Source organism: Channa argus, chromosome 7, assembly GCF_033026475.1.
Source record: "Channa argus isolate prfri chromosome 7, Channa argus male v1.0, whole genome shotgun sequence".
Lineage (NCBI taxonomy): Eukaryota > Metazoa > Chordata > Actinopteri > Anabantiformes > Channidae > Channa > Channa argus.
The window spans coordinates 19,583,128-19,607,430 of record NC_090203.1 but is presented as its reverse complement, the minus strand read 5'-3'; positions in this window follow the sequence as shown (position 1 = coordinate 19,607,430).

Below are 24,303 nucleotides of genomic sequence, written 5' to 3'. Positions count from 1 at the left end.
TCATTCACATGGCCCGAAGCTGCACATAATAAAAAAAAATTAGTCCAGCTAACCAGGAGTTGGACTAGAAAATGCCATTACTTTTCTTCACTATGAGTGAAAAATTCACTCATAGTGAATGCATTGTAGAATGCCCTTTGACATGTTTTTTTCATTTCTTTTTTTTTCTTTTTTTTTGTATTACTTTTGGAAACAAGAAAAAAGGAGTGCAACATACTTTAGGAAGTTTAGTCACATGGTAGAATATTTCTACATAAAAGCCAAAGATCATCGTCCCCTCTATACCTCACAATATCTCTAAGCTCTCACAGAAGCCACAATTTTTATTTTTTTTTTTAACTAGGCAGCCTAAAGTAACCTCAATCAACATCAGCTATATCAATATTGTATTATTGTACTGTATGTCATCTACATCGAATTCCTCCCTGGCAGGGAGGGCTGTAGTGTTCATGCACTGTGAACATGTTATTTCCTCATCCAGGTGGCCACTCAAAATATAACCCAGTGTGAAATACGTTACAGGTGTGACCCCAGCGTGCAAAGCTGCTACCTTCACCAGACGGTGCAGGAAATCAGAAACACACCAGGCCAGGTACTGTTTCAAATTCATAGTGGAGGAAGTTAGGACAGCAATCAAAGTCTTCAGCACAGACTCCAGGAAATGTAGCTTTTTTTCAGGCCCGTAATATCTTGTTGAAAAAACAACCATCTTAAATATTTGGTTGTTTGTATTGTTTCCAGCTGTTCATGCATTTTAGTGTCTCTGTAACTTAAAACATGTCAAACACGGTTATAGTGTAAATGAAAATTTATGCTCTCACAGTTATGTAATGATTGATTTTTTTGTGTGTGTGTGTGGATTTTTCAGTCTGTATTACAAACATTTCGCCCCATTTGAGCTTGAGTTTCTCATGTCAGCTGACATTTGAGGTGACATTTTGAGATTTGAAATTCTTGGCAGGAGGAAAAAATCTATTTAGAATTGTAGCAGCTCAGTCTTAAGACTTTGATTAAAGCAGAAATGTGACCAGTGAGAAATGCGCCGAGTTTATCTGACCAGCGGTACAAACAGGGATCATTAAAATATTGCAGTCAGCTCTGTAACACCACTGTTTGCTCAGGCGTTATGATGCAAAAAGCAAGCTCTTACATGCCATCTACACAAAAGGTGCGAAAGGTGACGATGCACATGGATGTTCAGATGAATTTAGCATGCTTGAGTACTGTGTGCATCCACGTTGCAAGGCGAGGAGGAGGCCAGGTTTAGCATCTCTTCAATTAACAGGAGAGGCGTCGTCTCGGCGTCCTCCAGGGCCTACCTGTACCTCCGCTGATTAGTGAGCAGTCACAGCCCCAATTAGAGAACACAGGAACCTGGAGAGACAACACTCTTTATTTAATTGGATTGTGTTGCAGTCGGAGGCTGCTAACTGGCAATGTATTGAAGCAACCTAGAGCTGTGGAGCGTAAACAAGACATTAAAGATAGAGGAGGTCTTCTAAAGAAGCGTTCACTGACTCTCGTGTCATGGTGATACCGTGGAAACATCTCGTCATTCGCAGAATCATGCCAAGCATCTCCCTCATTTTTGTCAAGAGTTACTGTAGTGTAGCCCCTCAGAAAGGGTAAATAAAACACCAGTTACATTTAAATACTTGTATACATGGAAGTAATGGAGGATAAGCTGAAGCTCTCCCGTTGTAAATGGGAATGGCTTAAATGCAGAGCATAGATACCAAAATCAAACTGCGTGGAATGGGCTGTTTCATTAGAGAAAAGGGTGACGGTGTTTTTGGTTTTTTGAGGTTTGCTGATGTTGGTTGCAGCACACTGTGAAGATTATGTTGCATTTGGGGGGAAAACGTTTCCTCTTCCAAATAAAATGTTGAACTCGACAGAAATAAAACACACTCTTGTTCATTTCGACACGCTCTTCAGCCTTATTTGGTCATGTTTCTGGTGTTTGTGCTTGTGTTTCACTATGTTTTCCAAATTTGCCATTAAGTTGTAATTGTCACTTGTGGCCTCAGCGCTCCGTGGATTTTACACTCACTTTAAAGTCAAAATATACCCCTGCCCCCTGCTTTTTTATATTTCCAGTTAAAATTTAAGTTTTTGTGGTTTTTACATCCACTCCAAGTTTCAATCCAAGACAAGAACACGTTGCTCGTTTCCATTGTTGCACGTTCAGGCTAGTGAAATTCTCAAAGGCCTCTCTCTGTCTCTCTTTTTCTCCTCTAAGCCCTGTTTTTCCACAGTCTCCCCCTTCCTGGAACATGTGGCACATAACAAAGACATCACCCTCATAGTGTGGGATGGTAGTCTACCTCCAGGCACCTAAGGGATGCTTGCTGGGTGCTTGGTGCTGCCAGAATCTAGACAGTCCAGTTTCTTTCTCTGTAAGTCAGTCAGACCCCCTCAACTCCCCAACTCCCTGAGCCCCCGTCACTCCTACCTCCGCCTAATTACCAAACCTAAAACCCCACTCAACTAATTAGCCACAGCAGACCCAGGAACTGTGAGTAAAGGTAGAGAGATGGCTTCATTCATGAATGCGTGTGTGTGTGTGTGTGTGTGTGTGTGTGTGTGTTAAAGAGAGGGAGAGTGAAAGAAAGAGACAAGAAGAAAGGGAAATAGAATATTCAAGCTTCCTTTAGTGAGCACATCTCTACAGCCAATTAAAGTCATTTATTAAACAGTTTGTGAAACCTGAGTTGTGCATGACAGAATGATAGGAGGATGTGTTTGTTTGTGGCTGTGCATGTGCTTCTGGATATGTTGATGTGCGTAGGGGTTTCATGCACACGCGTACCCATCCTCATGCACACCCAAACGTCCACATGTGTCTCTGTATGGCTGGCAATCTGTCGCCATTTCTGTCTGTCAGTGCCGCAAGAGCTCAGTGGGACATAAATTACAATATGCAGCAGCACCACTTGTGTAAGTCTCAATGAATGGGAGGAATAACTTTCTTAATCAAGTTCCCCTGATTAATTGTAATAAAGGTGTCATCCGTGAATGTGTCCTCCTGATTGAGTAATTCGGGGCCAGAGACAGTAAGCGCATCCCTGGTGATTGGGGGGTTGGACAGAGTTAGGGGGGGTATGATGGAGGGAAGGTGTGTGGAGGACATACTGAGACACAAATAGCTCCTGGGCACACTGGCAGCCTTCGCACAACTGACAGTTATGAAATACAATTATCAGTATGATCTGCTTAAGAATTCATCAGTGGCTTCGCCGGCCAGTAAAGACGTCCACATAGAGACAGGGAGGGAGAGAGGGTGACACATGAAGAAGGAAGGCCACGCTGATTAAATGAGATTTTTATTTTGTCCAGCAGATTGTTCACATTATGTTTCACTGTTGTGAGAGCATCATCTCTTCTGTTGTTTTCTACTGTTACTATTGCCACATAAAATAATATCAATCGCAGTCCAAACCCAGAGAACTTAAAAAAGATTGATCTGTATAAAGTGTTTGAGTTTTCCTTTGAGTAATCTTGTTATGTAAATTCATCGCAGGTTGCCTATAGGCCTGAGAAATTGAGCCGAAACAGTGATGTTACTGTATATCTGCATAATGTTCAGAAGACAGTTGTAATATTAAAAGAGAGAGATAGGAAATTAAAAGGCAAAAAAGAAAAATAATTTCAGTGTTAATGAGTAAAAGCTTTGCAAACACAACTAGTGTCTGGACTGTGAGGTTTGCCTTTAGTTATTTTGACAAAGCAAACTTGTCTTTTGCACAAACAGCCTCTACTTGGTACTTGGAAGTAATATGCATTCAAATGTAACCATGGTAACTTTCCAATATTTGACAGATGATCATTTCCAAATGGAGGTGGCCACATTTTACCAAGCAATAATGTTTCTGTTAAACAGATCAAATCACACTCAACATTCATCATCTCCTTCTACCTACATTAACCCGTCAGGGCAGCCTCTCTGGCCTCTGGAGGGAAGTGAGGGGTCCCTTACAGTGGCTTTCCAGATGTAGATATATACCCAGGTGAAAAGGCAAGGACACTATTCACCACGGCAGGATTAATGACAACATCATGGCTATCGCCATGCTGACCAGCCCCATATTTCCATTGGATGACTAAAGAGGAAAGGGACTATAGTGGTGGCAGTGGGGGAAATATGAGCATCCTGTCGTCGGGATGATAGACAGGTCCTAAGTCCCGCTCCCCCAGGTCCCCCCTGTCCTCATTCTTTACTGGCCTGAGCTGGCTAGCAAGGCAGCGTCTCTGCGGCCAAGGACACAGGGGTGTCAGCAATGCATCTGGGTAACATCGTTCATCAGGCCACATCGGTAATGGGTAGCTCTCTGTGACAGTGGTCATCAGGACACAAAAGCAAAAGGACCCATAAACATCACATGACAGATGGCTGGGAGGACAGCTTCAGACATGGAGGGAGGGAGGGAGGGATGGATGGAGAGAAGGGCAGAGAGGCTGGATTGTTAAGTTGTAGGAAAAGTCTCAAGCACAGGAGGCTTTATGAATGCTCATGTTCAATGTCAGCTGTGAAGCAAAACAACTGCTAACCACTGGGGAAATCGTTTGTGACTGATGCCAAGAGAAGAAAATCACACGCCACGCAAAAGTGACTCCTGACTGACTACCTGTCCGCTAAAAAGAAAATCACTCAACAGGAGTCATTTGAACCAGTGTCCTTTTCACACCAAATTTAAGTTGTAAGTTCATTGCACGTCTTCATCATTGTCCCACTTCTATGTGTTTGTTTACCTGAAAGTCAGCAGCAACTTTGGCCGATTAGTGCAGTTAAACCATTTAACCTCCAACACTTCATGTGCAGTGTGAGAAAATAGTTAAAGAGAAGATTCAATATGAATGAGGTGTTTGCTCAAAACTAACATAGAGAGAGAGAGAGAGAGAGAGAGAGAGAGAGAGAGAGTGAAAGTTGTGGTTGAAAAGAAAGGATGAGAGATTGTTGAGGAGGCTTCTTGAGAGATACAAGCCTGCAGCGCCGATATGTCAGAAGATTTCATCAAAAGGATGTTTTGGCACCACTCCGACTTTGAAGAGTTTGACAGATAAGCACGGCGCACTGGAAGAGTTGGCCTGAGGAGGATGATGTTTTTAAATAAATTAAGGTCTAAGCAGTCTGAGGTGGGGTGAAAGTTAAGGAATAATTATTGAGGTGAGAGCAATGACAGAATGTGAGAAACAGGTTGTGTGAAAATGAGGTGAGGTGAGGGTGTCGAGGGGCGAAGGCTGTCACAGAAGTGACTGCAGAATGCGTTGTAGGTGCCCACAGGGGGAAGACAATTGTTGTGTTAGCAACACCTTTGTTCCCTTCAAGATGTATACTTTGTCTTTGCGTGGTTACAGGGAAATCAAGTCCCAAACGTGAGGTGTCATGTTGAAAACACCGGCGAATTTGGCTCTCTACCCACCGAAGTGACGTCCCATGCCACGCTGCGTCTTTCTTTGTTTTGCAGAAACAGCCTCGTCCATCCATTAATCGTCACCCATCCATCCTGTGCACCTGTATATAAAAGGGAAATTAGAATATCCATCACTGGAGCACAACGTCAGCGTGATTGATGGGTTAGTCACAGGATCCCCTCCGTTTCCTACCAAGTCTGTGTTTCAGGAGTGAGAAGTGAACATTATCTAGCACCATGATCAGATTTAGTCTGCACATTTCCAACTACAGGAGAGCATTTTGAGTGGATGATACACAATCCCTACATGGAGGCAGCCAGCAGAAGGTTTATGGAAATCTAATATTATAAGGCTTTTTGGTTTGTTAGACTTGTTATTCATGGAGTGGGCTGGTGACACTTTTGATGTAACGGTATAAGACAATGTAACGTGGCAGAATCTCATTTTGTTGAAGTGTTTCTGTCAAACTATAGTCTGAAGGATGATGGGGAAAATCTGTGCAAACAGGTTTTGAGTGGGGTGTGCTAAGACTAAAATACCAACTGTTCTCGGAGAAGAGCGTTTGGTGAATAACAGGAAACATCCTCTGAGAAGGCGATATGAATGCCATGGAGAGTGCAGGATGCGCATTTGTCTTTCAAGTAAAGCAAAAAATCTTTAAACATATAAATAAATAGAGTCTGTGCAAACAGAAGGTGAGAATTAAAGCCATGTATCAGATTAATGTTAAGATCTTATTTTAAAAACAGGCTTAATGCAGCTGGATTTATTGTGGCACGATTATGTTTTTTGTCACAATTAATAAAAATGTTCTATCAGCACTGTCAATCCAAAGAATTGGTGTTGGAAAAATCATTGTAAGTTAACGTCTCTGCTTCTCTGTCCATCTCTCTCCTTATGTATTTGTGTGTGTGTGTGTGTGTGTGTGTGTGTACAGTATGCAGAATGTGTGTGTGCTTTGATGAGGGGGAGATGGGAGCCCTAACGCTGCAGGATGGAGAAAGGTGAACAGGAAACAGAAGGTGCCCATGGAGGAGGTATATGACATCTGTCAGAATCCAGGGTGGGTGGGGGATTCAGCGCCCCCCTTCCCACCACGCAAGGGTCACCCATAGCATCGCAGTCGCTGAAGTTGTCACAATGCCATGACACTTCCTTGGCAATGGCGGCCGTGAGCCGGACAGCCTCGGACATTCGAGACACACACATATTTTTGAGTAAATTTGTCTGAGGGGGAGTTGAGGGGGGGGACAGCATTTTCTATGTGCTGTTTGTTCCTTCTCTGTACACAAATGTCAGCGTCCCACTCATTGGTGCTTTTTTTTCCCTCACTTCCCCTTCTCTTCAGGGTCCTGGATGGAGGAAGGTCAGATGACATGGCAAGGTCAACAAACAAACAAACAAACAGAAGGAATTAAAATAGAGAAAAACAGCACAGGTGAAACATGGTGCCGGTTTCTATTGTGAGGCCGATGGCATGTAGCAGCCATTACTCTCCGGTGTGTCCTCTGCCCCCCATTGGCTGCAACACCACCACCTTGCTGGGCTGCCAGTGTCACGTCATCACAGACTTCTGCTTAACTGCTTGGATGACAGGGACCCCTCCACTGATTCTTACTACATGTTTTGAAAGTAAGTGTGAGTTGAGTTCTTGTAGCTTTATTATATTTACGGAGATGAAAAGTAAAAGAACTTTCCCCACAGAAAGTATTTTGATTTGACAACAGACTTGTTCCAGACCTGTGACTAACTGCCACATCTCTGATTTTTTCACATAACGGCAATTCAGTCTGATGCTAATTGGATCATCTCCAGTGTTCTTTCTGAAGTGATGATGTCTGGTGACCTTTTTCTTAATTTATCAAACAGACCAAATAATAATGCATTATCAGTTGCCGCTCATTACCTCAATTTGTCCACAAATGTTTTGTTGACATGAGCATATTGGGTTGTTTTGGGGAAGTTGAGAAATATGAAATATGTTTTTCAAAACATAACATGGAGCAAAATGAATAGAGTAACTTTATGATGGAGACTAAGATGTAAAAAATGTTATTTTCGGGGCTGAATTGATTGATAAACCCCACTTGTAACTGAACAAGAATAATATGGTTATTAAATTATTAGACTTAATCCTCAATAGCCAGCAAAGCCCTGTTTGTGATGACTTTGAATATGTTTGGCTCAGGCTGCTGCAGGTGAAGCCCAGGCCTCACCCTCTCATATCTGTATACAGAGTGCGCCTTTAAAAAAGCATGTTTCTTTTGTTTATTCTTTGCGTTGTCTTTTCCCTTTCAGTGCGGAGTTTTGACATTGGAGATGACAGGTGTCTGTGGGGTGGAGGAGGAGGAGGAGGAGATGCTGGTAAGAAAACAATCTTTGACTGCCTGTGGGTGAAGGCAGACTCCTCTAGGCAAGGCGGCCTTCAGCGTTTAGCTGGGGGCGCAGAATCAAAATCACAGCCACCGCTGTACCCCTAAGGCGCTAATCTCAACCAGTTACCATCAAGTGCTGATTCTTCTTTATATAATCCTTCATTCCCCCCCCTTCCCTCAGCTCTCTCCATATCCGCCATCCCTCCACCGTTCAAGACCCAATCCACAGAGGTGAGAGGATAAATGACAGTTTGAGAAGTTGCAGGGGAAGCCAAGCATCTTGATACCAGCATTGTTTCTTTGCTTCCCAGGCTTAAAATCAAATCCAAACTGTGCAGCTTTCACAAAATGTGATTCTGGAATTGTAATATCATAATTAGCAAGTCTTCTGTACTTATCTGTAGCAAACACGGCATCTCACCAGATGCTGAGGAGACCTCTGCCGTCATTCAAGGCTCAATGGAAAAGGGTTGTTGTTTGATCACTGGATGACTGCTAATTTAATAAGTGTTAACTATGGAGCAGCCAAGCGAGGGAACGAGGGAAAAATGAGGGAAAATGTAGGAGTAAAAAGCATTAAGACTAACTGATGACATGTTCAACTGTGCGCATAATATGAGGCTTAGTTAAGTACGCACATGCTGTTTGTCAATTATTTAAAACCCCAGGAAATTAAGTCCAGGTAATCTCATAAGGTGTAAATAACATTCTTTTTCATGGCAACTTAATTGAATTCATTTGACGCTTTTTAGAAATAACACCATTAGATTTGCTTGCAACTGAGGACTGACAAGAGGTGTTTGTTGTAAAGGTGTGCTGAAGAGGAATTAAACTCAGTGAATCCAAACAGATCTGAGGGGATCAGATATGGAAATAAGTGGAAATACACAGGATTCCTCTTGCCTTTCTGCAAAGCTACCATTCCTGCATTTTGAACTAGAACTGCTCTGTGCGAGTTACTCTATAGTCTATAGCTCTGAGCATGAGCTAAATGCTTAAAGCATTAAAGCAAGCAACATTAACACTAAGTATACTGCCAGAAATAGGCTTATATAAACGTATATGAATATGAACATTAAAATCAGGATTTAAATCTATTTCTGACACAATTTCAAAACTGTTTCCAAAGCTTCTTGTACATCCCTACTTAACACTGTTCTAGTTATTCTGTTGCATTAATCTCACTGTATTAAAGCAATGACGAATGAGTGAATGTGCACCCATAGACCGAAGCAGAGAGGTTTGACAGAGACAGTGGCACGGACCAGGGCAAGCATGGAGACACAGAGACACTGGCCTCAGGCATTTCTACTTTGGCTTAACTATTAGGATGCCATGGCTTGACGCTATTTATACACACCCGCAAAGAGTTGTGATGCAGACTGTAGGTGAAGGTAGGTATATGTCTCTCTTGTCTTGTGAGTGGAGGGGGCCGGAGATGGAGGCAGCGGAAGGGGAGACAGATTGGAGTAACGGAGGGGAAGAGGGGAAATGGAGGGATTAGATGAAACCTTTCAGTGCGTGTCATCATCCCTGACATTCTGTAGGGCTTGACCTTAACAGAGCAGCATCATGTCAGAGACGGGGTCTCATACACGCACACAATATCACAGACACACACACACACACACACACTCAGACAACCCTTCACAGATCGCAGCTCGGACCTCAGCACCTAACATACACTTTCACATAAACACACACATGCAAACACACATATACACTGGGAAATAATAAGAGGAGCAGACTGATGCACAGAATGCACTTTGAGTGATTATATGCTATATTTACTGAAAATTGACAAAATTGGCAAAGTAATTGTGCTGATGTCCAGAAACACACAGAAATTATATTTATTAAAGGACAATTCCATTTTATTTCAACCTGGCACACTTCCCATAAATATGGCTACGGTGGCCCTTAGGGTCATGCTAACTTTGCGCTCGCCACATTCATTATGGAAAAAATGACATGTTGAACTCAGTGCACATGGTGCAAACCAAAAAAACAATCTTTTGGTTCTTGTTCATGGTGGCTTTTTACAAATAGAGAGGAGTAGATATGAAGACATGGACATATTATGAATGAGCTCATTCATCTTATGGTTTTAGGGATTGTCGCCTTTTTTAAACTACGTGGGTCCATATGAGGAAATCTCATTCCACTGACTGATCTTACAGGTCTTACCGGATTTTTGTTGGTACATTTATGCTCTTGGTTTCACAGAGTTTAGAAACAAAGATTACAATCATTATTAGTTTATAGCTAATATTATAGCTAATCCTCAATGGGAGTGTATTCGGCAATTTACCTTCCTTAGAGATGCAGCATGAGAGACAGTATTTAAAAAGAACAGTCAAAATCAAAGCCGCACAGGATGCCTAACATTAAACTGCGAATTTGCTGCATTCTTTCAAATTTCAATCATACCAACAGCATTTGAATACAGGACCCTTTCTCTAAATGCCCACGTGTTTATTGTACAAATATTGTACAATTCACACGTTATCAGCTTCTAATGAGTTAAGTAAATAGAACTTAAAAGGATTTGTCATGTGTCTTATTATAGTAGGGCTGATCTCAGGTCCTGCCAAGATCCAATCAAGAGTTTTATTCATGTTATCCTAAACCTAAGAAATGTGGTGAATTTAAACTAATAGGTGTGTATTTGTACTTGTAACTTCACATTTTTAGCAAGTGAGTAGTCAGCTTTCTCACAAATTAAAAGTCTCATTCATAAATATTCAAATGTACATAAAAAATGAATCATGTATGTGACTTTGTGACTAATCATCACTTCTGCACACTACACATTAGAATTTTAGCTAAAAGCAAAAAGAGCTGCAGTAGTTCAGCAGTTAACATTATCCCATTACAGTTCCTTGTAGCCGCAAAACACTGTGTTCGATAGCCTCACTTTAATGCAAGGTATCAAACTCAGCCTGACTGAGGATAACACATATTACTTCTTCTCTTCCTCCTCACTTGACAGGGATTTACATAAAGCCAGCCTATAAAATATAAAGTGTACCCACGTCCCAACTTTCTACAAAGAGTGTGTCCTTGCACAGGTACTAGACCTTATCTCCCACACCTTCTCATTGGTCAGCCTCCGTATTCTGAGGACAGATTTAGAGTTGGCCATAGGGCTGCTATTATAAAAATATGGTTGACCTTTGAATACCAGGGATGGTTTAGAGTAGGATTGTTCCCCCCAATGCTGTTTGGACAGCTTGGTCCTCTCAGTCTTATTAACATATGCCAGTCTCCTTAAATGCTCTCAGCCACTTTATTAAAAAATTTAAGTACAACAGTATAATTTTTATTATGCCCATAAAGGAAGTGCTAGCTCACATTATTTTTTTCATGAACAGTGAACTTTCAGAGTGAACCACAATGGGTTATTATGGGTAATAATTTCAGCTTTCTGTTAACCCATCACCATATATTCCAAAGTCCTGCTCTTTTGGTCCTTGGTTTAACCTATTTATTTATCTACAATATCTATCTATTTATCTATTTTCAAAAGTGCACATATTAAACTGTGTTTATTTCTGAGTTTAAAAACTTTGCTAATATTTTGGTATATGTCTCTTAATTTGACATATCATGAGTCAGAGAAATATCTGGATGGAAATACATTTTTGTGTCTGTGTTTGTCAGCGAGAGTGCTGCTAGGAGTTTGCAGGAGCGGTGCAGTGGTAGCAGTGTATTTCTGACCCCATCATGCTATCCGTTCTAATGATGCTCAGACCTCCATCAAAGTAGGGACCCCCCGTGGCTCCTGGGGGCCCCTGGGCTCAGGCACAGTTGCTCTGGTTTGGTTTTTTTCCCTTCACTGCTTGAGGCTCGGCACAGTAATGAGAAACAGAACTTAAAGAAAAGAAAAACAACACAACAAAACCCCCTCTATCTTATACTGACATCCAGTCTGTGTTCAGTCAGCTTGCTCTTTTTCTCCTCTGTATCAAATACAAAGATTGTTTTAATGGAGCAGTTCAAAAACAGTGGGCAGCTTTTGTTCAATGCAGCATTTTTCTCTCCTTCGCAGGCACACGCACACCCTCGCGCAACTTACACCAACAGGAAGGATTAGTGTAGAGCGTGTGCACATATGGATTGATATGTGACAGCTTACTGAACCAGTGCAAGACAAAGGGAAAAAGTATTGATTTTTTGCCAATATGGCTTCGTGTTGATCCTGGGGCCACATTCATTTTCATCACTCAGATACAGGGGGGAAAGCAGAGGAGTGTCACACTTGTTTTGCCAGTCTCCATGGCAACACACACCATCCAAGTCAGAGGAGGTCATGTCGCTGGTGAGAGGTGATTCCAGGTTCACTGAAATCAACATTACATGAAATGCCCTTCACCTCTCACTCTCCGTCTGTCTCTCCTGTGTCTTTCCATCACCATCAATGTTCAGGTTGCTCTTTCTCCTCTTCCACAGGCAACAACACTTCTTTTACCTTTACAATCATTTTCTGTTTCTGTGTGGTCAGGTTCAGTTTCCCACACCAACTGGGAATACCTTTCATAGTGCCTTTGAATAGAGGCACTGAACTCCTAGTTGTTCCCATGAAACTAGCAAGCAGTCTGACTGCATGAATGATGTTTAAACACATCACTCATTTCTCTCATGTCCCTCCACTCTCCTCTCTTTGTGCCGCAGCTCTCTGACCAGGCGGCATCCTTCATCCCTCATTCTTCTTGATAGATTAGAGTTTATTACTGCGATCTCAGATTTGTTGTCACTGTGTATTTGGGTAGTAATATGTTTCCTGGCTCCTCATCCAATTTGCTGGCGGCTGACGGGCGACTGATTTCAGGGGAGGCGTGAGAAGAAAGAATGGTGGCTGCCAACCAACTGAGGCCAACTGACTCTCCTCAGGTGATAATTGGCTGCTGATGCAACATCCAACCCCCCCGTAATTAATCTTCATTTTTGTGTGTGTGTGTGTGAGAGTGAGTGTGCATGTGCACATTACAAACACATGTTTACCTTTTTTTGCATGATGTCAGCGTGTTTACAAAATAAAGGAATGATCCGTTAATATTGATGGGGGTGAGACCTCACATGTGCATGTTAGATTTACTGTTGAAACGCATAAGCTGACCTTCAAACTCCACCTTCTTCGCACTCACTCTTTTCTTTTTGGGGGGGGTTGGTGGTGGTAACAATATTAGCTTGGTGAAATCCGTGTCAGTGTTGGCTATTGTGAATTTATTAGAGTAAAATTCTAAGGTCTAAAAAAGTTTAAAGAAAGGTCACCAGGTGCAATAATGCAGTTTGGTGATGTGTGAAGTTGGAAAACAATGAACTCACTACAGATAATACCACAATGCCGATGATGCACTTCAAATACCTCTTGAAGTGTATTATTGCTAAAAATCTTTAACATACTAGTCCATTTAATATAGAATAGCTTGTTTCATCAGTGCTTGTTACTGGCACTTAAACATTATCGTGTTCTTAATATCCATCATCCTTGGTTCTACCAGATTTCTGTTATTTTAAAACAATTTCTAAAGTGTGTCTGCAAGCTTTTGACACAGGGATGGGGCCAGACCATCAACCCTATGGTCAATAATAACAACATGCCTCAAAAACATATTTTTTTAAAGAGTAGGTTAAAATAAATATAACAAGCAAAGATGAGAACACACTCTTATCATCCAAGTCATATTGAACCTCTAGTAGGTTGAGGCCCTTCAATGTAAAGTAATCTTTTGTATCAGACTCTATATTGTACAGTACATTTCCAGTGCATCAAATTTCATCTTCTGTGTTAAATAACGTGCATTAAAAAAGGCTGGCTGTCACATATCTACGCATCTGTTGACAATATTCCAGAAAGATAGTGTTAAATCTTTCTTCTCAATTTAGAAGCAGAGCAGTGGAAACCTGTATTATCCTGCAAAGTTAATTACAGTACATTTTGGAAAACAATATTACAGTATAACTTTTCACATAATACACAACATCTAGTTCATGTTATTACACTGTGGTTGGTGATAAGGTGCGAAAATAATCTGACAGCATACAAGCAGGAGATAAGAGGCAGCTAGAGTGAGCATCTATCTTACCGTGTTAATTAAAGATAATCAGTCCTTAAAGACATTCAACTCTTTAAATTAACACAAGATGGTGAGTCCTGCACCTCAGAGGGAGAGAGTGGAGCGATGTAAACACAGATGGAAACAGAAACAGTTTCCATCCAGCTGTCAAGGAAATTTTGAACACACTTTTGAAATGTCACCAAAAATAAAATGTTAATTATATGTATTTCTGCTGAGATAAAGTTACCGTATACACACAAAAACACATGCAAGACAGCATATCTGCAGAATTGATGAGCACACTGAGCAGATTATTATTATCCTTTTTTGTAGCTGATGTTGATCATGTTGTCTGAGGAAGAACTATGCTAGAATTTGTGTGACGATTTCCTAATTAGGTTTCCACTGATATCAGGTCCAGTCAGTCAGTGATGCGAAAAACTATAGAACAGAACAGAATATTTGTCATAATTTTTAAACTAAGTTGGTGACCTTTTAATTCTTTAAAGCCTTTGAAAGATGTTTATTTGAATAACACTAGATATATGAAGCTGATAAGATAAAGTAAAATGTGTATAAAAAATAAAATGTTATTGCACATTCCAGACACTATTGGATGTTTCCAACGTTAAAAATGCAATCAATATCAGCACATAACTGACATATTTGCCTATACAGTTTCTAGAGAAACTATGGTTACATACTTTGTAATGTTAGTGTGTATATTTTCCAGTGTAATCAGCTATTAATATTCAAAATGAAAAACTTATTTTTCAAAGTATTGTGGCCATTTTTTATCTACATCTTGCATAAACAGTGTCCTTTCCATGTCCCATTTTAGGGGCAGGTTTGGAACCTAAATTGAATTGCAATGTCAGTATAGTTTAACAAGGTTTATTACCTTAAATTCAAGGTTTACAGCTGCGAAAAAAAACTTAGACGAAGCTGAAACAATTTGTTATCACTGTGTGAGGACTGCTTGGACACAGGGAAGTAGCTTCATGCTCTAACTCCAACAGTTAACACAAAATCAGGTAAGTAACCTCAGCAGGTAACAATTAAATCAGGTAAGTTCTCCACAACTAGTCCTCAGTCTTCCTGTATCAGGACAAACCATCAAGGAGAGAAGGGAGAAAGCAGCTCAAATAGCGAATGAATTCAATAAACAAAATGAACTTCAGGTGAAAGAAGGAAAAAAGATCAAGGAAACCACAGTCGGGGGAAGGTGAGTTAGTGTGTGCATGTGTGGCAGGTCTTAATCAGGTGAGTAAAAACAGCCACATGTGACTGGCAGGTAATTGAGAAGAGAGGGAGGGAGAGCAGACTAAGAGCTTGTAAAACATGAGGTCAAAAGCAGGAAGAAAAGGGTTGAAAACTAAATGAAACACCAGGGCCAAAAAACCCAGATTATGACAGTCCGGGCGTCTTTGCTTTGTATTCCCAGTGATTCCAGTGGCGGTTAACAGTAGGAAGCTGGGCTTCCTCGTCAAGCTTTGTTCTCTGTGACTCCCCTACGGTAGCATCCATTTGACTCCCAGTGTGAGTTCCGTGTTAATTAGGTAAATGAATATGTGTGTATAGACGGGGCCAGCTTGCACTAATAGTAACACCAGCACAATTGTAACAAACGGGGCCCCACCAGCTAAAGCTAAGTTTGTGATTAAAGGAAAGGCCTCTATGGCGAGGTGTAACAAAACGGCATACAGTGGCCTTTGAAGCTTATTTATGATGCTTTATTTAATCCCTACCACCCGTGGCTATAGAAAAGATATGGATGTATTATTCATGATAATGTATGGTGGTGACTTGTATGCAGATTCTTAACAAAGGAAAACTTTCTCTTTATGCCTCTAAATGGCCAATTATTTTTTTTTCTCTTAGACTGATGCAGAACAGATCAAATCATGAAAAAAACACTGAGTTTCTGACATTTAGTGGATCAGTTTGCTGTATGTTCTTGTCTGTCTGGTGAGTCTCTGAGCCCTTAAGCTATGTGCTTCCTTGGCAGAACATCTGACTACAAATCACAGTTACAAAAGTTTTTTATTCTTCTCACCTAAGGGATGCCAGGGAGCCTCTATAGCCCTACTAGTAAAATTTGAACTCAGTCCAAATCCAAATCTTGAACACACAGGTCACAAAATACCGAACAAACTACCGGGAAATATCTGAAAATAATTGCCAGTGTACCTGGTGGTGTTTTGTTATTTAATGATCTTTGGATACTTTTTATCCACTGGATTTACAATGTGACACTGAATATATGAGGTATGTGGTTAAATATTTTGTTTACACATGTAGCTTTTTAAAATCTGTCTCAGGGTCACACAAAAAAAGATCCACGAAGATCTAAAAGATATGTTGTGTAAATCTGGAAAGGGTTACAAAGTTATTACAAAGATTTAGTCCACAGTTAGACACATTGTCTGTAAATCAGGACAACTGTCACCACTGTGATACAGTGCATCCTAAGACACAGCCCAGAATGCTCAGTGAGATACAGAAGACGTCCAGGGTAACAGCTGAAGGTTTGAAGGTTTGAATCACTAGAGCTGGTTAACATCTCTGTTATGAGTTTGCCAAACTCAAATGATGGTTTGTGGAGCATGCTGTCCACAGCAGGACACCACAGAGGAAGCTACTGCTCTCCAAAGAAAACACATCACAGAGCATATGATGTTTGCCAAAGAGCAACAGGACTCTCCACAAAACTACTAGGGAAAATGCTTTGTGGACTGATGAAATTTTTTATTTTTTAGTTTTTGGTCCTTTCGGCTTATCCCATGAGTTCAGGGTCGCCACAGCGGATCACTGTCCACATGTTGATTTGGCTCGGTTTTTACACTGGATGCCCTTCCTGACACAATTTCTATCGGGCTTGGACTGGCACTGCACAGCTGGGGATGGGAATGAACCGTTAGGGGTTTAGTGTCTTGCCCAGAGTTTGATGTGCACAAATATTTAACACTAAGCAGGGTGTAAAAAGAGCACTGCACACCAATATGAAAACATCACCTTCTTCGAGGGAATCTGGTCATTGAGTGGTTACATAACATACACACAAACAGCAACATCCATGGTTAGAGTCCCAGACCTTTGCTTTGACCTTTTTACTGCCTGCTGTGAAACAAAAACATAGATTCATCATGGTCGGTGATAAGGTGTGGCGGGGGGAACATCCACAACTTTATCATTAAGGCGAAAATGAATTCTCGAGTTTATCAAAGTATCCTACAGGAGAAGAGATGGCTGTTCACCAGCTTGAAGTGCAGCAGATGTTGGGTGATTCAGCAGGACAAGGAGCATAAACATGGCAGTAAATCTGCTACAGAATGGCTCCAACAAAATTAAATCCACCTTTTTCTAGTGATGCAGTCAGAGTCAAGACCTCAGCCTAATAGTAATACTGTGGAATGACCTTAAGAGTTGTTCACAGACATCCTGAGACTATTACTGAAGTGAAGCAGCTCTGTAAAGACGGATGGTGCAGATTTCCTGTGGAACATTATACAGGTCTGATCCCATAGCTACTGGAGGGGCTTGTTATTATCATTAAGTGCAGGGTGTCGCTTAATTTTTCCACTAACATACTGTATTTTGTGGTGTGTAGAGTGAAGACATGAAAGCTTTAACTGTTTCAGCCTGTACTGAGCACATTTTCACTCAATTGTTGACAAAGAGCACAGACGGGGATATGGAGGATCAAACTGGATAAATGCAAACTACAATTCCAAATTCCAGCAAAAAGCGATAATGTTACCAATGGGTAAGACATCTTTCAGTTTTATCTGTTGGATCATGAAAATGTGCTCACAGCTATCTAGAAATCCTGTAGGTCACGTTCAATACTAGCTCTGATTTAACATAAGTTATTATTTCTTTCAGCTGTGTTAACAAATAATTTATGTGTTTTTTTTTTTTTTGTAGAAATGTTTAGTGGCAATTTGAGGAATGTTTCACACCAAGAGGCCCAAACAAACAGACTTAAACTAAAAAAAGGCATTGGCTCATATCTACCCATGTGTAGCACAAGTGACAGGCAAGACTGATTAAAATAGGAGAGTATCAGTTGTGTGAAACGCTTTTGGTTTAGACACAGTGAACATAGCCCAGTGTTATCCCTCTGATCAGGTAACAAGAGGTGGCTACTTACAGGACGTGTGTGTGTGGACCGAGAAACAGCAAAACCACTGTGCTAAAACCATCTTTAAGAAAGTTTGGTAAGGTGTTGTGCTTTGTGGGATACAAGACACATTTTTCTTTTTTATGTTGGACATTTCCAAGTTTAGACACTGGGATTTTTCCCCATTCCTTCACTTTGTTTGATATTACATCAATAAACCGGCTGCAACAAGTTCACACCTTTTCTTTGCTTTTGTAGAAAGGCTTGCAGGGAAAGCAGAGACAAAGTTAAATTTAAAAGACTGAAATTCCCAGAAGTATGATGTATTTTTAGTATAAGAGAGCACAGGCATTTTCCCTTAAACATCAATTTTCAGCTCTTCATCACAGGCTTGGAATGGGATTGCTGGATGAATGAGTCAATGCCAAACAACCACACCAGTTACATGTACAAAATAAAAGTCTGTCATTAATTCAAAAGCTGTTAATAATGGATGAGGGAATACATCACTGAAAGCTATTTACGGTTTGAGGAGGCAGACATATGAATAGATGACCCTTCCCTCTCTCGCAGTGACAGTCGAGGGTTACTTTACAAAACTGTTGGCAGCAGAAGATCTTCCTGTAGCAGACAGACAGAGCTGCTGTCACTCAACACTGAGCTGTCACCCTCTGCTGAGATACCATGAGTGTATGTGTGTGTAAGTCTGTGTGTCACTGTGACAGGTCTGAATTAATGAGAGGTTGAGGAGTAAGGAGGGCAAAGATGGCGGCTGAGTAGTGGCGACTACAGCATGTGTGTGCTGCATGGAGATGACACTTATAAGGATAATTTCATTAGTATAGTTTCCTACTCTGTTATTTCATGTAAGGTAGGGATTTGATACATCTTTAAAGTTTTTGACAGTTTCATAATAAAATATCTCCTGTCCCTGTTGGAGTAACCAGAGTTTTAAAAATGTTACATTGAACAGTCAGTTCCTGTAAATTCTATCTGGGACAAACGCTGCCGTATACGGGAAGTGATGCCAATCACATTGGTTTTCCTTGCCCTCAATTGGATGGACACACACACACACACACAATGGACATGGACGCACCTCTCTTTATACAAACACTGGGTCAATTTATTCGGAAACAACGATGGTCTGTACTTTGAGTTATATGCTTCTCAAACTAACAATGTTTACTAGCTCATCTTAGTTTAACCATATTAGCAGGCTAATGCATTTACTCATTAGCACTAGACACACAGCACGGCATGAGGATCATAGAAACGACATTGATTTTGAAGTGATTTTGTTCATAAACGTAACACTGGAGTGAAAACTAAAAATCTGGCAGATCCTGTCTATACAGAAATGCAAAGATGACATCTAAAAAAATTTTGAGATACCGCCTGTTAGTCAGGCCATTCATGCTGCTACCATAGTTAAAAACATAGCAACCGAAAGATGGAACATCAGCAGTTTATCCCTGGGGATGTACAGTTGATTTGTCTATAAATACCATCAAACTAAAGTTTACAACCTTAAAGGGACACTCTAGCAATTTAGGATTGCACTTCCATAACTCACACAAGACAGATTCAGGTCTTTTAGTCAAGCTAAAAAAAAGCCATTATGCAACTGGAGCGCATCTTTAATATTTGTTTTCCTTTTCCCACGTTTACCATTTTTGTTAAAGAAAAGCACAAACCAAAGAACCCAAATGTCGATCAAATATTATATTATTACAAATAAAGAAACATCATTATACATAATCACATTTTATAAATACCTTGTATAGTATATTTTAGGGTGTCTTTACACATGTCACCACAGAAAAACATAAAATAAAAAATAATGCACTTTCATGTTAAACCTAGACCATCAGTAGTTTTTAGTATTAATGCTGTTGCTAAACATTGTGTTTGGTAGCACATTGCATTCGTAAGGAAATGTTGCTCCAAATAAAGAAAAAGATGCATGTGGGTGACTCAGATGGGTAAACCTCAGTTTGTGTGTGTGTGTGTGTTTGTGCGTGTGTGTGCGTGTGTGTGTGTGCCAGTTTCCCCTCCTGACTGAAGGAGAAAAACAGCCAGGGAGAGTCTATCAGCGTGGCACCCTGCTCCAGAACATTCTTGATGAAGCAAAGGTTGTCTTCATTAGGTGCATTAATATTCATGACGAATGGTAATTTTGACACAGAAAAGGTCTCAGTAACCTTTTCTCGTGCATTTTTTCACTTCTCAAGGAAATTACAGTCCGGCAATGACTTAATTAATGCTTGGTTTCCTCGCCAAGTCGTTTGAGGGCCTGTCACTTTGAGGTTGGGGTATCTGTCTCACACCGACAGCGATTGAGAGAGCGAGATAGAGAGAGAGAGAGAGGAAAGTAGGATTTCACAGAGATAGGGAGAAACAGGATCAGTTGCTTCTGCACAAGCTTATTTACCATTAAATCATCCAGTCTGTTTTCCTCCATATGCTCCACCCCCCTCCTCGCGCTCTCTTTCACTCTCTCTCCTTTCTCCACCTCCTTCATTCACTGTGTTGTGGTTGTGTTTGGTATATGGAAGATGTCACCCTCAAGGCCCTACAGGCCTCACATTTCAGCCAAGAGATCATGAGATGTGACAGGATGTGACTTTTCACTTTCCTCTCTTTATCATCTCAGGGATCGTTCTGCAACATGGCTTCAATGCCGCGGAACAGCGAGACACTCTGGTCCTCAGTGCATTTTTAGTCCGGAGGCTGTTACTGAAATAAAAACAATCACTGTCGCACACTGCAGTCTATGAAGAGTGCATATATACATATATTAGCTGCTGTAAGTGTCTCAGATCATAGTGAATTTAAGTGTAGTTTGTGCTCCCTCAGCAGCCGAGTGGATCTAGATTCACTGTATATAGTATTCACGTGGATAATTAGATTTTAAATTAGAACAATTCTATAAACAAATTTGTCCAAATATAGAAAACTGAACATATAAATAAAAAATGTTTTCATCTAGTGTAACAGACAAACTTTATTGGATTTTAACCCTTGAGCAGTGGAGTTTTATGCGACTCTAACCAATTATTGTAGCTGTAACAGCTCTGGCCGCCACTCACACACATAAACACAGAGATGTAAACAAACCCCCCCCGTTATCTAAAACACTCAATTCCTTCCCATTTCCTCTAAGACAGTAAAACATCTGAACATAAGGCAGCATTTTCTTTATCACGTCCTATAAAAATAGTCATTTGCCGCAGCCTCTCGTAGCACAATATGGTATAGCAGTGTGTTGTCCTGATAATGTAGAGATGACAGATAGGTCCATACTGGGAGGTTTCACTTCACTCTGGATACCAGTGTAATAAATTACCGAGGGATGGGAGGAGAGGAGGAAAAGATATGATAACAGATAGAGGGTCCTCTGACGTCTCTCTGCTCTGGCCAGTAGAAGGCTGCACTGTGGGCAGCGATTATACACTATGAAAATGTAGGATTAATTAGGCCGGCAAGGGAAGGCAACCCTGTCTCATTACTGGCGTACTATCCCCCTCAAAGATATCACCGCTAACATGACCATCGCACTAATGCCAGCAGACAAAGTCCTTTCTTTTCTGCTCGTCGCTCTTATTATCTTATTTAAGGCCACTTAAGAAGGGCCCCAAAGGTGGGCGACACTGTAGATTCTCGTCGCTATCCGCTGCCTTAATCAGAGCCTCTCCTTTGCTCTCACCTAGAGTTATATAGGATAAAATGTATCTGTTTCAGAGGACTAAAAGAAGAGTTTCTTCAACTGTTTAGCGCTAGATGTGTGATTGGGTGGAGCGGGGACAATGGTGGCACAGTTTCTACTTTGTCAGAGGAATAATTAGTCTATGGAGACTTTGCCCTCACTGTGTTGATCCTCTGTTCTTCTCGCTTTATCCATTTTCATAGATAACATGTCACACGGCCAGAGCCTTCCGCTCCCCATAACATCTGTGATTCTCCATCATACACTGTTCATCTTCCAGGTCTTTATCTTTCTTTTTCGTCAAATATATTACATCAAGGAAGGGCAATTTTTTAAACACAGGCGTGCAGACAACGTGAATCTTTAAGATGATCAATTATATATTTTTGTTTGTTTGTTTTTGACTGAGATTTCAAATGATCATTAAGGTAATAATCTGTAAAATCCTTTTTTTCCCTCCTTCTTCAAGCAAGCAGTCACAGCTGTGGTGTTTGCAGTTTGTTTTTGCACTACACCTCCCAGAGATCGTTTGTCAGTCAGCGTGGGCCGTACTGTTGTCACTGAATTCTAAAAAGCATCTTGGATCATTTTTAACAGCAAAAATATTTAACTAATTAATTTATTTGTCAAACAACCGACAGTTACCAGGCAGTAATTGTGATTTCTTTTTTCTCAAGCAAAACACCAGCATTTGCTCTTTAAGCTTTTAAATGTCTTCCTCATACCTCTTCATTTTTGCAGCCAGCAAGTTAAATGGTTCTCCTCTATTGCAGTTTTAGCAAGGAATATTCATATTTCTATACTTTTAATGAAAAACACTAGCAGAACAATAATCAAAAAATTATTTGGGATAAAGAAAAGCCTTGATGCTTGTGGTCCTGTTATCATTTTATAAAGTTTTTCTTTTTAAATCTCTTATGCGAACTGCCTTTGGAAAATAACTACTCTGTGTAACTTTGCTGTGTTGTGTTGAAATGAAAACAATAAACTGTAAGAGTGGCACAGCACCAGCATCATCTAAGTGTGAGCCAACCCTAAGACAACAGTGTTTTCACTTGGGAAAGGTGTCATTTTGTTTCATGAGGTTACAGAACGGTTCAGAGTTAGAGAACAACAAGATGCGGTGACTCTGAGGGCGCCTACCTGTGCACGGACCATAAAAAACACAACCCTGTTGTCCTGTGTGCCACGCAGGCCTCACTGCCAATTGCAACATGTTGTGGAGCCTACATAACGAAATCTAATTAGATTGTTGAGTCAATCAGCATCCCACAGGTACATAACATGGCTGTAGAGAACAACAAACCTGTCTAATTGCCCCGAACATGATTACATCTCTCACCAGGACTGACTGCTTCAAACGCGCTTGTTTTTGTTTTTGATTGCAAAGTCGTTGCATGTGCTAATTGTAGCATGTAAACCGGTTTGAGCGAGTGTCAGCCTTGAGATGGAAATCTAAATTGACGAACATTCAGTGCAATAAATGGCATTCTTCTCTCCGCACACACACTGAGCCCTTTGCCTTAGAAATGAAACAGCTTCTGTGCGCACGTTACTGTGTGTGTGTGTTCGCCTCACTCTGCTGTTTATAACCACTGCGAGAGTCTCACCTCCTCCGAGCCAGACTTAGCCGAACATAATTACCCGGGGCGCTCTGCGATAACGCCTACTGTCACTCCTCATTTACAAGGCCTGTTGGAACTCTACTCAATTAAGTAATAAAACATGTTCTCTACTATTACCCTCTATCGCATGAACATTTCAGTAGTGCACATCCATAATTGACGCACGCTGCTCTCCCTTTTAATTGACAAGAGAGTTGTGTGAGGACGAGAGGAACATCATTTACTCAAAACGTGTTGGTTTGAGACTGTTCAAGTTTACATGGTACGAGTTGGAGTTACTGCGAGTACATGTTCAGTTTCATTTAATGTTAATAAATGTCCATGTTTTCTCCTTAATTGAAAAACAACTCCATTAAAGTACAGTATTTTTTATTGTTGGTATTATTTGTTACCATCTGCCGTCTAAAATTACCCTTAAAAATCATCGCACGTGACACGAGACGAACATTCAAAAGCACATTTTTGTTTACAAATCACATATTAGGCACATATAGGAAATACAGTGAACTTAATGAATTTCTTCTGAACTAGAGCCTACAGTAGTCGAAATGAAAAACAAAACCATGAAAACTATGTAACATGGGACTTTAGTACTATAGTAATGAAAATGTCCTCTCAGTATTTATTTTTTCTTTTTGTAATGTGCCTCCTCTTGAGTGTCAGCAAACTGTGATACCTGCTTCTGCTGCGCCACAGAGAAAAGAGAAAAAATTTGTGTTGGAACCAAGGATTTGTGGTCTGATGCAAATATTGCTCAGTCCCCAAATGACAACTGGCACTCCTGGCCAGTTGTGACCTGACTACGAGACAAGAAATGTAGTCTGATGCAAACGTTGAGCCGGCCTGCAGTCAGAGCCCTTAAGTCGACCCTGAGGCAGTTAGCTAACTCCCAGACTGCCATGTACAATACTGTTCATGTACTGTAGTTGCACTACTGTGGTAATGTAGCTACTGTGCTCACTGTTTTTCCACTAGGTGCTCTCCAGAGCCCACC